The following is a 15,121-nucleotide window of genomic DNA, read 5'->3' as shown; positions in this document are numbered from 1 at the left end:
GGCACAACCCACCAAGGCGCACTTGGGGGCCCTGGCCCGCCCAGGTGGGTTGAGCCCACCTGGTGGGCTCCCTCAGGTAGTTATTTGCTCAACAATTCTTAAATATTCCATGAAAAATCTTCGTGAAGTTTTAGCTCATTTGGAGATGTGTATAATAGGTAACTCTGACGTAGCTTTTTCAGGTCTAGAATTCCAGCTACCGGTATTTCTCCCTCCTTGTGTGAACCTTGCATATTATGAGAGAAAATGCATTAGAATTACTCCGTAAAGCATTATTAGGCATAAAAACATCATAAATAACAGTAGGAAAACATGATGCAAAATGAACGTATCAACGCGCTACCCATGTTGTGCACCCCCACCATCAGCAACGTCGCGGTCACCAAGACCCTCATCGACAGAGGCGATGGCCTCAATGTGATTGTCGTTGGGACCTTCGAGATGCTCCAGGTGCCCTATGACCAGGTGATGTCGAATAGGCCCTTCTCCGGGGTGACGGATGGGTCAACCACTCCCCTGGGGCAAATGCACCTCCCTGTCACCTTCGGCACCCGCGACAACTACCACACCGAGCTCATCGAATTCGACGTGTCGCACATCGGCCTCCTGTACAACACCATCCTTGGGTACCACGCGCTGGCCAAGGTTATGACGGCGACCCACCAAGGCTACAACGTCCTCAAGATGCCGGGATGTTGCGCTGTCATCACCCAAAATTGGGTCCTACATCGACGCATGCCCACTATTGCCATAGCCATCATAGAGAAGCCTACGACGAACGCAACCTAGCTTGAAGTTTGTCTCCCTGTATGTGCTCTTCAGCCTAGCAGACAAAGACATATGTACTTGTGGACTTTCTATATCATACTGCCACTTTGTGTACTCCAATATCATGTTCCATGCCATGGTTTGGTTACCGGGTCATAAAATTGGCTAATGCCTGGGAAGCGCGTTACTCCCCCCCCCCCCCCCCCCCCCCCCGCACATTAGAAACATACTTACCGAGTAAAAAATGCAGAAATTTTTTTTTGAAATTTTGAGACATCGTAACTTTAGCTCCATATGATGCATAAATAAGTTAGGGGAAAAAAGCTCATGTAGTTTGAGTATCACTTGCATGCTAACTCAACTTTGGAAAGCCATTGCGTTCTTATACATTTGCTTTTGCGGATCAGGTGTTTGGCTTTCGTTTTACTACTCGGGATTGCACCATTGCAAATGCTATGCTCTAAATGTGGATGCAACTATTTTTTTCTAGAAGGAGGTTGTCTCCTAATCTAATAACTTAGTGGCATGATCTGCTCAATATTGTTGATAACATATCTTTGACATCCTCACGTGATGAAGTATATTGGGTTCTGTTAAAAATAATATCTTAAATAACTGTTATTTCATGGCTATATTTGGTCACATTGATATCAAAGTTTTAAGGCTATGGTGCCGCTATAGCGCTGTTATACCTTATTTGGAGGACAGCCGCTATTTGGCATAGCCTGGTATTTAAAACAATTATTGATATAGTTTAGATATGTTAGTGCCGGCGGGCTTTCATCCCGCTGTATGTGTTCATATGGTAGGTGTATGTGTTGGGTTTGCTGGCAGTGCTCACACTTAGTATATTGTCTTTCTTGCCTCCTGGATTGTCCCGGTTCATATATGTAGCAAAACCAGAGAAAGAATCTGTATATCACTCCTTCCTTCTCATACACTCACACTCATTACTTTTTAATTTCAATCACAAGAACAACTACTAGGCATTCTTTATAGAACGTTCCCCCACAAAAATATGGCGCAAAATTGATGATAGATATATATAACCATCTCTCAGCTTTGTTTCCTATTAGTCACTTTAGCACCTTTCACTACACCAACTGTTAGCCCACTGACATATACAATGTCAGAAAAGAAAAAAATGATATGAGACAACCCTGAGTGCATTCTCCTCGTGCTCCATTCATTCATGCCCATCACCTTGCTTTGGTTTATTGACTGTCTTGCAAAACAATGCAACAAGAAAGAAAAACAAAGAGGACATGGGAATAGGAGACATTTGGAAGAGAACACTAGGCAAAAGTGGACCTTAAAGTATTAAAGGTTCAGACACCCCGGCCTGACACTATACTGCCTCCGACAATTTTGTGCGCCGGTGGGTCGCTGCTGATGATGCCTCGCTATCACGGCTCAACTGAATGTTTTAGTTGTGATAACCATGGAGCTGCTCCCCGGTGGTGAGTGTTGAGTCCATCTACGAGGAATTGCAGATGGGGGCTAGCGATGAAACATGGCAGCTCCAAGACCAGGTGGTGTAAGTTATCTTGCATCTTGCAAGAGCTCAGCATATTCCGCCTAATCATTGTCAACAAGCAGGTCCCTGCTACCGCATGTCCCTCCTAGCCGAGGGCAGCTGCTGGTCGGTGTTCATTGCTGCTAATCAGATGGTTTTGTATGACTTGTGCCTGATCTGTCTAACATTAGAGGTTTTCAACATTCCGTCTGATGTATTGCATGCAAGCCATATGCAGTTGTATTAGCGCATTACTGACATGATCCCATGTTTTTATCTTGCATGTGTACAGGGGTGGTTTGTTGAAACTAACAAGTGTTCGTTACCTGGGTCTGTACGAAGTTTGTCATTACTAATTAATCTCTTACCAATGATTTCACCTCCGTTTACTCGGAAAACTACTACTGCAGCATGGGTGCCTTGCGGAGTCATTCTATGGTTGCCATTTGGTGCATTTTGTTGATGAACTAGGATAGGTTGTTTAGGATTCGTGCCTAGAGCTGAATTCTAGTTTACACGTACCAGGTTGGCTTGTGTGGGTGTAGTAGGATGAATGTGATCAATTGTTTTCTCATGGAGATTCGTACACATGTTTTTTACAACGAATTTCTACACATGCTTAATATGTTGGGTTCTGCTTCACTACAACACCTCTCCAAAATTAAAATGCGTAATTTTGTCTTCTACTACTAATAACTCCCTCTGTTCACAAATATAAGATGTTTTGGGGATTCCAATATGGCTTACATACGGATTGAAATGAGTGAACAAACACAGTTAAACATGTCAATATACATCTAATTCAGAAAAAAATAGTTATAACATCCTTTATTTGTCAACAGATGGAGTAACCACTAATCCTTCCAAATAACTAACTAACGAGCACTCTTTGCAAAGGTCAACCACACCACCCACGCTGCAACAAGTGGCGTCGCAACATGTGAGTTTACCATTTTTGTAGATCCATTTGTTCAAAATGTTTTATCTATTAAATCGTGCATCCAAATCTCGAACCGTTTTCACTCTTGGATTCCTCGCATGGAGATCTTAAAAACTAGATCCCATGTTGATAGGTTTTGAGAAACTTCTTTCACAAAACCAGACAAAAAGACCGACATGGGAGCATGTTTTTTTACTTTTCGAAACAGGCACTACGGTGCTTCTCATGGAAGCAAATATGTGCCTCCACGAGAAGTAAACCCGTGCCTCTCGCGGATGGAGGAAAACAAGAGAACATGCTTTCTTTTCTTTTCGGATAGGCACAACCATGCCTCTCATGGGAGCAAATACATTCCTCCACGAGAAGTAAATTTCCTGCCTCTGGCCGAAGGAAAAAGGAAAAAGAAAACACGTCTCTTTTGGCAAATCCGTTCCTCCACGACCGTGCCTGTCGTGAAAGCAAATCCATGCCTATGTTAAACACGTATTTTTTTCATTTTCGAGTGGCACGACCGTGCCTCACGTCAAAGCAAATCCATGCCTATTTCAGAAGAAAATCCATACCACTCGGGGAAGGGAAAAACTCGTTTTTGTACGTTTCCTATAGGCATGGCTATGCATCTCACACAAGGAAAAAATCACAGGATTGCACCATTTAAAATGCTCTAAATGTGGATGCTACTAATTTTTTCTAGAAGGATGTTTTCTACCAATCTAATAACTTAGTGGCATTATTAGCTCAATATTAAACATGTCTTTCACATTCTCAGGTGATGCAGTATATTGGCCTATGGTCAAAAATAATATATTACTACCTTCATCCTGGTTTATTAGTGTCCTTCGCATTTTGTGCCAAATTTTGATCATAGATTTAACTACCAAAATAGTAATGCATGTCACCAAATATTATTGCATTGGATTTGCATTTAAACAGACTTTCCAATGATAAGGATTCCCCTTCTTCACCCACGCCTTCTTTCTCCCTCTGCCCTTCCATTTTCGAGCTCCAGCGCCCATGTTTTCGTCCTTCCACTCCGAGCAAGCTCTCAACCATGTCCGGATCCGGAGGTTAAGGCAAGTGGATGGCCTCTTCCGTCACGGCGAAGGACATCGCCGAGCTTCGGGAGGCCGGGTACCTGGCGAAGGAGGTCGCCCACCGGCTTCCGGCCAAGGGACAAGTCGTCCCTACACCAAAACCCAACGGGAGGGTGGTGTTCCTCCCTCATTTCGTCCGCGGGCTAGGGTTTCCACTCCACCCTTTTTGTCCGCGGGCTGATGTTCTATTACGGGATAGATTTCCATGATCTAGCGCCGAACTCCTTCCTCAACATCTCGGCATTCATTGTCGTGTGCGAGGCTTTCCTCCACATCCAGCCCCACTTCGGACCATGGCTCAAAATTTTCAACGTGAAGCCAGAGGTGGTGGATGGACAACACGCGGAGTGCGGAGGAGCCATGTTTAGCAAGATGCCCAACGTCACATGGCCCAAAGCCACATTTGTGGAGACGGTCAAGGAGTGGCAGAAGCTGTGGTTTTATATCACAGAGCCCCGCGACGCCACCTGGGCCGCGGCTCACGCTGGTGTTTCTCCTCTCCGGCCAACCTGCTAAATCTCTTAATCCACAATTGAGGCGCTGTGAGTAATTGTTGAAGGTTACTGTCGGTTTCCAAACCGGCGGATCTTGGGTAGGGGGTCCCGAACTGTGCGCCTAAGGTCGATGGTAACAGGAGACGGGGGACACAATGTTTACCCAGGTTCGGGCCCTCTCTATGGAGGTAATACCCTACTTCCTGCTTGATTGATCTTGATGAATATGAGTATTACAAGAGTTGATCTACCACGAGATCATAATGGCTAAAACCCTAGAAGTGTAGCCTGATTTTCTATATCCCTTTCCGGACTAAGCCCTCCGGTTTATATAGGCACCGGAGGGGACTAGGGTTGTACAAAGTCGGTTACAGAGAAAGGAATCTTCATATGCGGTCGCCAAGCTTGCCTTCCACGACAAGGAGAGTCCTATCCGGACACGGGAGAAAGTCTTCGGTCTTGTACCTCCACAGCCCATTAGTCCGGCCCATGTCCAACAGACCGGACGCCCGAGGACCCCCTTAGTCCAGGACTCCTCGGTAGCTCCTGAACCAGGCTTCAAAGACGTGGTGTCCGGCGCGCAGATTGTCTTCGGCATTGCAAGGCGGGGTCTCCTTCCCGAATAATCCAAGATAGTCTTCGGACGCAACGAACGTGTCTGGATCTGCAACACAAGTACCACACACACAGCCGCAGAGAGTAATATTTCATGAGTCCCATCCGCTGACAACTTTTCGCAGGATGACATCACACCTGCCCGGTCATTATTTCGAACCGTTTTCGTCTGCTGTTCCGCGTTTCGAGATGCGGTTCCCATTGGCACGTCTTGTCAAAGCAGAGATCGTGTCCCCTTATTACGGGATTCTCATCAATACGGGCGTGGGTAACCCAACCGTGCCGTTTACACAACCCTTGGGAATAGGCGAGTTTTAAGGCGAGTGGGGAGGCGTTCGATATTCACTGCCTTTATAAGGGGATAAGGATTCCCCTTCTTCACTCATGCCTTCTTTCTCCCTCTACCCTTCCATTTCCGAGCTCCAGTGCCCAAGTTTTCGTCCTTTCCACTCCGAGCAAGCTCTCAACCATGTCCGGATCCGGAGGTTAAGGCAAGTGGATGGCCTCTTCTGTCACGGCGAAGGACATCGCCGAGCTTCGGGAGGCCGGGTACCTGGCGAAGGAGGTCGCCCACCGGCTTCCGGCCAAGGGACAAGTCGTCCCTACACCAAAACCCAACGGGAGGGTGGTGTTCCTCCCTCATTTCGTCCGCGGGCTAGGGTTTCCACTCCACCCTTTTTGTCCACGGGCTGATGTTCTATTACGGGATAGATTTCCATGATCTAGCGCCGAACTCCTTCCTCAACATCTCGGCATTCATTGTCGTGTGCGAGGCTTTCCTATGCATCCAGCCCCACATCGGACCATGGCTCAAAACCTTCAACGTGAAGCCGGAGGTGGTGGATGGACAACACGCGGAGTGCGGAGCAGCCATGGTGAGCAAGAAGCCCAACGTCACATGGCCCAAAGGCACATTTGTGGAGACGATCAAGGAGTGGCAGAAGCTGTGGTTTTATATCACAGAGCCCCGTGACGCCACCTGGGCCGCGGGTCACGCTGGTGTTTCTCCTCTCCGGCCAACCTGCTCAATCTCTTAATCCGCAATTGAGGCGCTGTGAGTAATTGTTGAAGGTTACTGTCGGTTTCCAAACTGGCGGATCTCGGCTAAGGGGTCCCGAACTGTGCGCCTAAGGTCGATGGTAACAGGAGACGGGGGACACAATGTTTACCCAGGTTCGGGCCCTCTCTATGGAGGTAATACCCTACTTCCTGCTTGATTGATCTTGATGAATATGAGTATTACAAGAGTTGATCTACCACGAGATCATAATGGCTAAAACCCTAGAAGTGTAGCCTGATTTTCTATATCCCTTTCCGGACTAAGCCCTCCGGTTTATATAGGCACCGGAGGGGACTAGGGTTGTACAAAGTCGGTTACAGAGAAAGGAATCTTCATATGCGGTCGCCAAGCTTGCCTTCCACGACAAGGAGAGTCCTATCCGGACACGGGAGAAAGTCTTCGGTCTGTACCTCCACAGCCCATTAGTCCGGCCCATGTCCAACAGACCGGACGCCCGAGGACCCCCTTAGTCCAGGACTCCTCGGTAGCTCCTGAACCAGGCTTCAAAGACGTGGTGTCCGGCGCGCAGATTGTCTTCGGCATTGCAAGGCGGGGTCTCCTTCCCGAATAATCCAATATAGTATTCGGACGCAACGAACGTGTCTGGATTTGCAACACAAGTATCACACACACAGCCGCAGAGAGTATAACATTTCACGAGTCCCATCCGCTGACAACTTTTCGCAGGATGACATCACACCTGCCCGGTCATTATTTCGAACCGTTTTCGTCTGCTGTTCCACGTTTCGAGATGCGGTTTCCATTGGCACGTCTTGTCAAAGTAGAGATCGTGTCCCCTTATTACGGGATTCTCATCAATACGGGCGTGGGTAACCCAACCATGACGTTTACATGACCCTTGGGAATAGGCGAGTTTTAAGGCGAGTGGGGAGGCGTTCGATATTCACTGCCTTTATAAGGGGATAAGGATTCCCCTTCTTCACCCATGCCTTCTTTCTCCCTCTACCCTTCCATTTCCGAGCTCCAGCGCCCATGTTTTCGTACTTTCCACTCCGAGCAAGCTCTCAACCATGTCCGGATCAGGAGGTTAAGGCAAGTGGATGGCCTCTTCCGTCACGGCGAAGGACATCGCCGAGCTTCGGGAGGCTGGGTACCTGGCGAAGGAGGTCGCCCACCGGCTTCCGGCCAAGGGACAAGTCGTCCCTACACCAAAACCCAACGAGAGGGTGGTGTTCCTCCCTCATTTCGTCCGCGGGCTAGGTTTCCACTCCACCCTTTTGTCCGCGGGCTGATGTTCTATTACGGGCTAGATTTCCATGATCTAGCGCCGAACTCCTTCCTCAACATCTCGGCATTCAATGTCGTGTGCGAGGCTTTCCGCCGCATCCAGCCCGACTTCGGACCATGGCACAAAATCTTCAAAGTGAAGCTAGAGGTGGTGGATGGACAACACGCGGAGTGTAGAGGAGCCATGGTGGGCAAGATGCCCAACGTCACATGGCCCAACGGCACATTTGTGGAGACGGTCAAGGAGTGGCAGAAGCTGTGGTTTTATATCACAAAGCCCCGCGACGCCACCTGGGCCGCGGCTCACGCTGGTGTTTCTCCTCTCCAGCCAACCTGCTCAATCTCTTAATCCGCATTTGAGGCGCTGTGAGTAATTGTTGAAGGTTACTGTCGGTTTCCAAACCGGCGGATCTCGGGTAGGGGGTCCCGAACTGTGCGCCTAAGGTCGATGGTAATAGGAGACGGGGGACACAATGTTTACCCAAGTTCATGCCCTCTCTATGGAGGTAATACCCTACTTCCTGCTTGATTGATCTTAATGAATATGAGTATTACAAGAGTTGATCTACCACGAGATCGTAATGGCTAAAACCCTAGAAGTCTAGCCTGTTTTTCTATATTCCTTTCCGGACTAAGCCCTAGGGTTTATATAGACACCGAAGGGGACTAGGGTTGTACAAAGTCGGTTACCGATAAAGGAATATTCATATGCGGTCGCCAAGCTTGCTTTCCACGCCAAGGAGAGTCCTATACGGACACGGGAGAAAGTCTTTGGTCTTGTACCTCCATAGCCCATTAGTCCGGCTCATGTCCAACAGACCGGACGCCCAAGGACCCCCTTAGTCCAGGACTCCCTCAGTAGCCCCTGAACCAGGCTTCAATCACGAGGTGTCCGGCGTGCAGATTGTCTTCGGCATTGCAAGGCGGGTTCTCCTACCCGAATACTCCAAGATAGTCTTCAGACGCAACGAACGTGTCTGGATCTGCAACACAAGTACCACACACACAGCCGCAGAGAGTATAATATTTCACGAGTCCCATCCGCTGACAACTTTTTGCAGGAAGACATCACACCTGCCCGGTCATTATTTCGAATCGTTTTCGTCTGCTGTTCCGCGTTTCGAGATGCGGTTTCCATTGGCACGTCTTGTCAAAGCAGAGATCGTGTCCCCTTATTACGGGATTCTCATCAATACGGGCGTGGGTAACCCAACCGTGCCATCTACACGACCCTTCGGAATAGGCGAGTTTTAAGGCGAGTGGGGAGGCATTCGATATTCACTGCCTTTATAAGGGGATAATGATTCCCCTTATTCACCCATGCCTTATTTCTCCCTCTGCCCTTCCATTTCCGAGCTCCAGTGCCCAAGTTTTCGTCCTTTCCACTCTGAGCAAGCTCTCAACCATGTCCGGATCCGGAGGTTAAGGCAAGTGGATGGCCTCTTCTGTCACGGCGAAGGACATCGCCGAGCTTGGGAGGCCCGGTACCTGGTGAAGGAGGTCGCCCACTGGCTTCCGACCAAGGGACAAGTCGTCCCTACACCAAAACTCAACGAGAGGGTGGCGTTCCTCCCTCATTTGGTCCGCGGGCTATGGTTTCCACTCCACCCTTTTGTCCGCGGGCTGATGTTCTGTTACGGGCTAGATTTCCGTGATCTAGCGCCGGACTCCTTCCTCAACATCTCGGCATTCATTGTCGTGTGCGAGGCTTTCCTCCGCATCCAGCCCCACTTCGGACCATGGCTCAAAATCTTCAACGTGAAGCCGGAGGTGGTGGATGGACAACACGTGGAGTGCGGAGGAGCCATGGTGAGCAAGATGCCCAACGTCTCATGGCCCAACGGCACATTTGTGGAGACGGTCAAGGAGTGGCAGAAGCTGTGGCTTTATATCACAGAGCCCCGCGACGCCACCTGGGCCGCGGCTCCCGAATTCAAGTCCGGGGCTCCAATGCGGCTGACCCCCTGGATGGAGAAGGGCCCGAATTGGTCTTCGTCGGATGAGCTGATGGCGCTGCAAACGCGCATCCAAAGCATGGTGGACAAAAACATCAAGCTCGTAGACGTGATCCAGGTGATGCTGGTTCGCCAGATCCTCCCCTGCCAAAGCCAAACTTCCCTTCTATGGGAATTCGATCCGGAGAAGCACCAGACCTTGGTGAGGCTCTTCGGCACCACTCACGAAGACGCCTGGAAGCTGCTCTTCAAGGGCGACGAGAAGCCGCCGTCCATAGACTCGGATCGTGGGCACGATCTTGCCCACCCCGCCAGCACGGTAAGTCCCTCACATCTCAAGGCATACCCTCTACCTGTTTGTCCAAGGAGGTTAACTGAACTTTGCTAATTTATCGTTTCAGGAATGGAAGGAGAAAGCAGAGCGGATTCACTGTTCGGCTCCGCTGCCCGAAGAACCAGTCATCCCGCTCTTGGCGAAGATGCTGGTCCCGGCGCCCTATCAGCCCCGGAGAAGAAGGCCAAGAAGAAGGCCATAGGGGGCCGGGGTGGCCCCCGCCGCAAGGGCACTTCGGACGTGATGTCCGAAGACAAGACTCACTCCTCTGTCGCCGAAGATCATGATGAGGAGGAGGACGAAAGAAACCCTCCCCCCGATGGGGGGAGAGGCGGCCTCCACAAATCTGGAGGCGGAGGCGCCCAAGAAGGGGAAAGGCCCCCTCGCGGATAAAACCGCGTGGGACGTTGACAACAGTCCGGAGCGACCCCCCCGGAACAAGCCCCTGGCCGCATCGTAAGTACAGACAGACTGGTACTCGCCCGTGTATCCGGCCTTTCCTCCTAATTATGTTAACATGGTGAATTGTGCTATCGCAATCTGGCCCACGGCAGCTCCCTGCGAACCTCGTCAGGAGGTTCGCTGGATTCAAAGGCGTTGGCCAGCGAGTCACCGCCGGCTGCTCATTCTCCCCCGGCCAAGGGGGACGCCGAGGTGTCGTCCTGAAGGACCCTTCCGGGCCAGGGAGAGGTTCAAGAGGTCGCTCGGGCGGCGCCAGAGGGTGAGACCTCGGCCGACGGACACATGGGGGAACAGATCCACATGGGGACTGATGATGGGTCCAGGTTCAATTCAGCACCCAACCGAATACGGCTCCGGAGACCCACGAGGCTCCGGAATCCGGCAAGCAGCCTCCCTCGAGAGAAGGAGGCATGCCCATCCCACCGGTGACCTCTATCCAACCAGAGGCACCGGGCATTCTGCTGGAAGCGCTATGAGGCGCTTCCATTGTGGATGAACACCGTATCCTTATGGGTACGGTGATTGAGAAGGTTCAGTCCATCAAATGCGGACTGACCGAAGCCTGCAGTGGCCTGCTGACAGGTTTTGAGGTAAGCGACGCAAAAGAGGAAAAGCCCCAATATAGACAGTAGCCCCTGAGACACTGTCTGGTGTTCGGAAAGAAAAGCCGGACAGAGGATCAATTAATTTTCACAGGCAACTAACTACATGTGTCTTTATATGAATAAACAGGCGTCGTTGTTGGCCGCGATCTCACACACTGCCGAAGTCTCCGGACTGAAGCAGAAGCTGGAGCGTGCCGAGGGAGAGCTCGGCCAAGCGAGGAAGCAGCTGGAAGAGCAGCAAGGTATGCAATGGCTCGCTATATATTCGGAAAGAATAAATGATGTGTATTGACCGTAATGTCATGATTTGTGTCGGACCGACGATCGAGGTCGAGGCCCTAAAAAAGGCCCTGGCCGAATCCAAGGAGAAGGCTGCCAAGGAGCAAGCCGCCCGTAAAAAGCTCAAGGCTAGGCTCAACGAGGTCCAGCAAGAGATCCAGGACACGGTGAAAAAGTGCGATGCCTTGGAGGGCGATGTTTTGGCTCGAGAGACCGAACTCGCCAAGGCTCGCCAAAGTGCGGAAGACCCCCGGGTTGAAGCCCAAGGCACCCTCCAGGAGATCCAGGAGGCTAAGAAGATCGCAGCGGGTAAGGCGTTTAATATGCAAAGCAAGTATGCGATGAAGAAGTATTTCTTACTAACCCGAATTCGAAGTTCCCCAGGGGTGTTTGCGGACCTGCCGCGCAGCGTGTTAGATGCTGCGGAGTTCTTCCGAGCCGAAGAAGGGAGCTCGAGGGAGAAGCTGTTCTGGTCGCAGTACCTTGCGCCAGAACATCTAGTGCCCTTCACCGATCAGCTGAAACAGCTGGTTGAGTTGCATAGGGTGGCCGAACTGGCCATGAAGGATTTGATAATCCGGCTGTGTCCTGCCGAAGCTATACCCAGCGGCTACTTCGTCCCCATGAAGCGGCTGGTGAACGCCTGTCCTCGGCTGGACGTCGTCAAGCGGTCGGTCTAAATCGAGGGCGCGCGCCTGGCCTTCGCCTATGTCAAGGTGTGGTGGGCGAAAATGGACGCCGTCAAGCTAGCGACCGAGGGGCCGCCTGAGGGCAAGGAGCACGGCACACCCGAGCGATATTTTGGAGACGTCCTGGAGGGGTCTCATATTGTAGCAACGCAATGCGCGAAAGACATTATCTTTTAATTAATACATTCAAGTTGTCTCTGCCATGTATGACGAAACGAAGTTGTTATGTAATATAATTTATGTTATGTGTAAACAATTTTACCTGCCGTGCAGCCGTTTTGTATGAAATCTGAGAGTTGGCCAGTCGTCGGCTTCTGCCGCCACGTAGGTAGTACGGGGGTGTTCGGAATGCAATCTAAACACTCTTTATCTAATTGTTTGGTCCTTGAAGGAGGTGTTTAGCGCAACGAACTAGGCAATCAGACTATGCGGCTTTAGCGCTCTCACTTAGCCATAGGAGTTTGACAAAAAGAATGTGGGCGCAGCCCCTAGTATCCAAACTAGAATGCTGTGAACACCTGATCAGGTAAGTATCGATCCCTCGCGTAATGCGGAAAAAATCTCCAACGATTTGAGACCTCCGAAGAGCTGACAGGCTCTCGCCGGGAAAAAATCTCCAACGATTTGAGACCTCCGAAGAGCTGACAGGCTCTCGCCGCATCATGACAGTCAGTTTTCGGCTTTCTATACTGAGGTGGTCCATCGGGTAAATCAGGGCACAATCGCAGTAGTTCTCCCTTTACTACCTTAGCCGATATAGCGGAACTTAAGGTAGCAAGCACAGGAGCCGGGCAACCCAACTATTGACCAAAGACATGATTCGGAGCCAATGCATATAATGCTAAATTCGGGGTGCCGAACTATACTGTAAAAATTGTTCGGGCTTTTGTTGCCATAGAGCGGGGCGCTATGAAGCCCCTGGCAAATTGAAATGTACCACAGTGTACGGGTGCTATCTGATAAGTTTATTAAAAGAAAGGGGAAACAGAAAAGGAGTAAATGCAATAGGCAGGGGCCCTGAAAGTTGGGCCGCAAACTGTTTCCATTATAATTTGATTAATACGTGAAAGCGCATTGATACAAATAGTGTGATAAGCAATAGGCTATTTAACATGCCGTCACCAAGGGAGAGCTGTGTGTGGGTCCTGAAAACAGGTAGAGTGGTCGTTAAAGAGACCACCTAGAAATTCCCCTCTACGTCTAGGTTGACTGTCGTCTTGGTGTATTTGTCCTTCGAAAGGAACTGTGATCCAGCCATCAGGGAAGGCCTGTGGAAAAGGAACCTGAAAAGGAAAAATGAAACAGTGAAAGTAAATGTGTCCGGGAGTGGTCGAGCCGTATTGTGGATCAGAAGGTAGGTATGCCTCCGTCTATGCCCATGGTATTTTGAGCGCGTAATTATGTACGCGCGGTACCAATGCCACCACTTGATCGGGACTGGGACGGAGGCCAAATTGCTAGTCGAGCTCCTGAAGAGCCGAGCTGTCCTGCTGCAGAGTAGTCCGGACCCTCTTCATGGTGTCCGGCTCAGCAGCCGAATTAAGTTTCGGCTTGAGAAGGCCGCTCTGTACTTCTGCTGCTAAGGCAGCGGTGTGCTCTTCTGTACGGAGGGAGCGTTCCGTGTTTCCATTGACTGTTATGACGCTGCGTGGACCGGGCATCTTGAGCTTGAGGTAAGCATAATGAGGGACCGCATTGAATCGAGCGAATGTGGTTCGTCCGAGCAGTGCGTGGTAGCCGCTGCGAAAAGGGACGATATCGAAGATTAATTCTTCGCTTCGGAAGTTGTCCGGAGATCTGAAGACAACCTCTAGAGTAATTGAGCCGGTACAACGGGCCTCTACGCCTGGTATGACTCCTTTAAAGGTAGTCTTTGTGGGCTTGATCCGTGATGGGTTAATGCCCTTTTTGCGCACTGTATCCTGAAAGAGCAGGTTCAGACTGTTGCCGCCGTCCATAAGGACTCGCGTCATGTGGAATCCGTCGATTATTGGGTCAAGGACCAATGCAGCCTTACCGCCATGACGGATACTGGTCGGATGGTCCCGTAGATCAAAAGTGATCGGCCTTGACGACCATGGATTAAATTTTGGGGCGACTGGCTCTATCGCATAGACGTCCTTGAGCGTGCTCTTGCGCTCCCTCTTGAGGATGTGTGTAGCATATATCATGTTCACCATTTTGACTTGGGGGGGGGACTTCTTTTGTCCCCCTGTGTTTGGCTGCCGGGGCTCTTTGTCATCGTCCTCGCTTTGCGATCCCTTTTCTTTGTTCTCGGCATCTAACTTGCTGGCCTGTTTAAAAACCCAACAATCTTTGTTGGTATGATTGGATGGTTTGTCTGGGATGCCATGGATCTAGCATAGACGGTCGAGTATGCGGTCCAGACTGGATGGTCCCTGATTGTTTCTTTTATATGGCTTCATCCGCTGACCGGACTTGGAGCCACTGAATCCGGCGTTGACTGTCGTGTCATCGTTGTTGTCTCCATTGCTTCGGTGTTTGTGTCTGCTGCGTCGGAGCTTGCCGTTGCTATTTTCGACCTCGGTGGTGCGCGTTTCACTTTCTGTGTTTTTGCTACGGGCCAGCCAGCTATCCTCACCCGCACAGAAGCGGGTCATGTGTGCCGTGAGGGCTGCCATAGGCTTCGGCATCCGGACAGTCGACGATCTGGTTCTTTTTAGTTAGGAACCTAGTCCAGAATTTCCTGGATGACTCTCCATGCTGTTGGACTATGTGACTTAAGTCATCGGCATCTGGTGGCCGGACATATGTGCCTTGGAAGTTGTCGAGGAAAGCTTCTTCCAAGTCCTCCCAGCTGCCCATAGAATTTTCAGGCAGGCTGTTTAGCCAGTGCCGAGCTAGCCATTTGAGTTTTAATGGGAGGTATTTAATGGCATGAAGATCATCCCCACGGGCCATGTGGATGTGGAGAATAAAATCCTCAATCCATACCGCGGGATCGGTTGTTCCATCGTATGATTCGATGTTTACGGGTTTGAACCCTTCTGGGAATTCATGATCCATTACTTGGTCAGTGAAGAAAAGAGGGTGTGCGGCGC

The sequence above is a fragment of the Aegilops tauschii genome, chromosome 7 (assembly GCF_002575655.3).
Source record: "Aegilops tauschii subsp. strangulata cultivar AL8/78 chromosome 7, Aet v6.0, whole genome shotgun sequence".
NCBI lineage: Eukaryota > Viridiplantae > Streptophyta > Magnoliopsida > Poales > Poaceae > Aegilops > Aegilops tauschii.
This window is presented reverse-complemented; position numbering follows the sequence as displayed.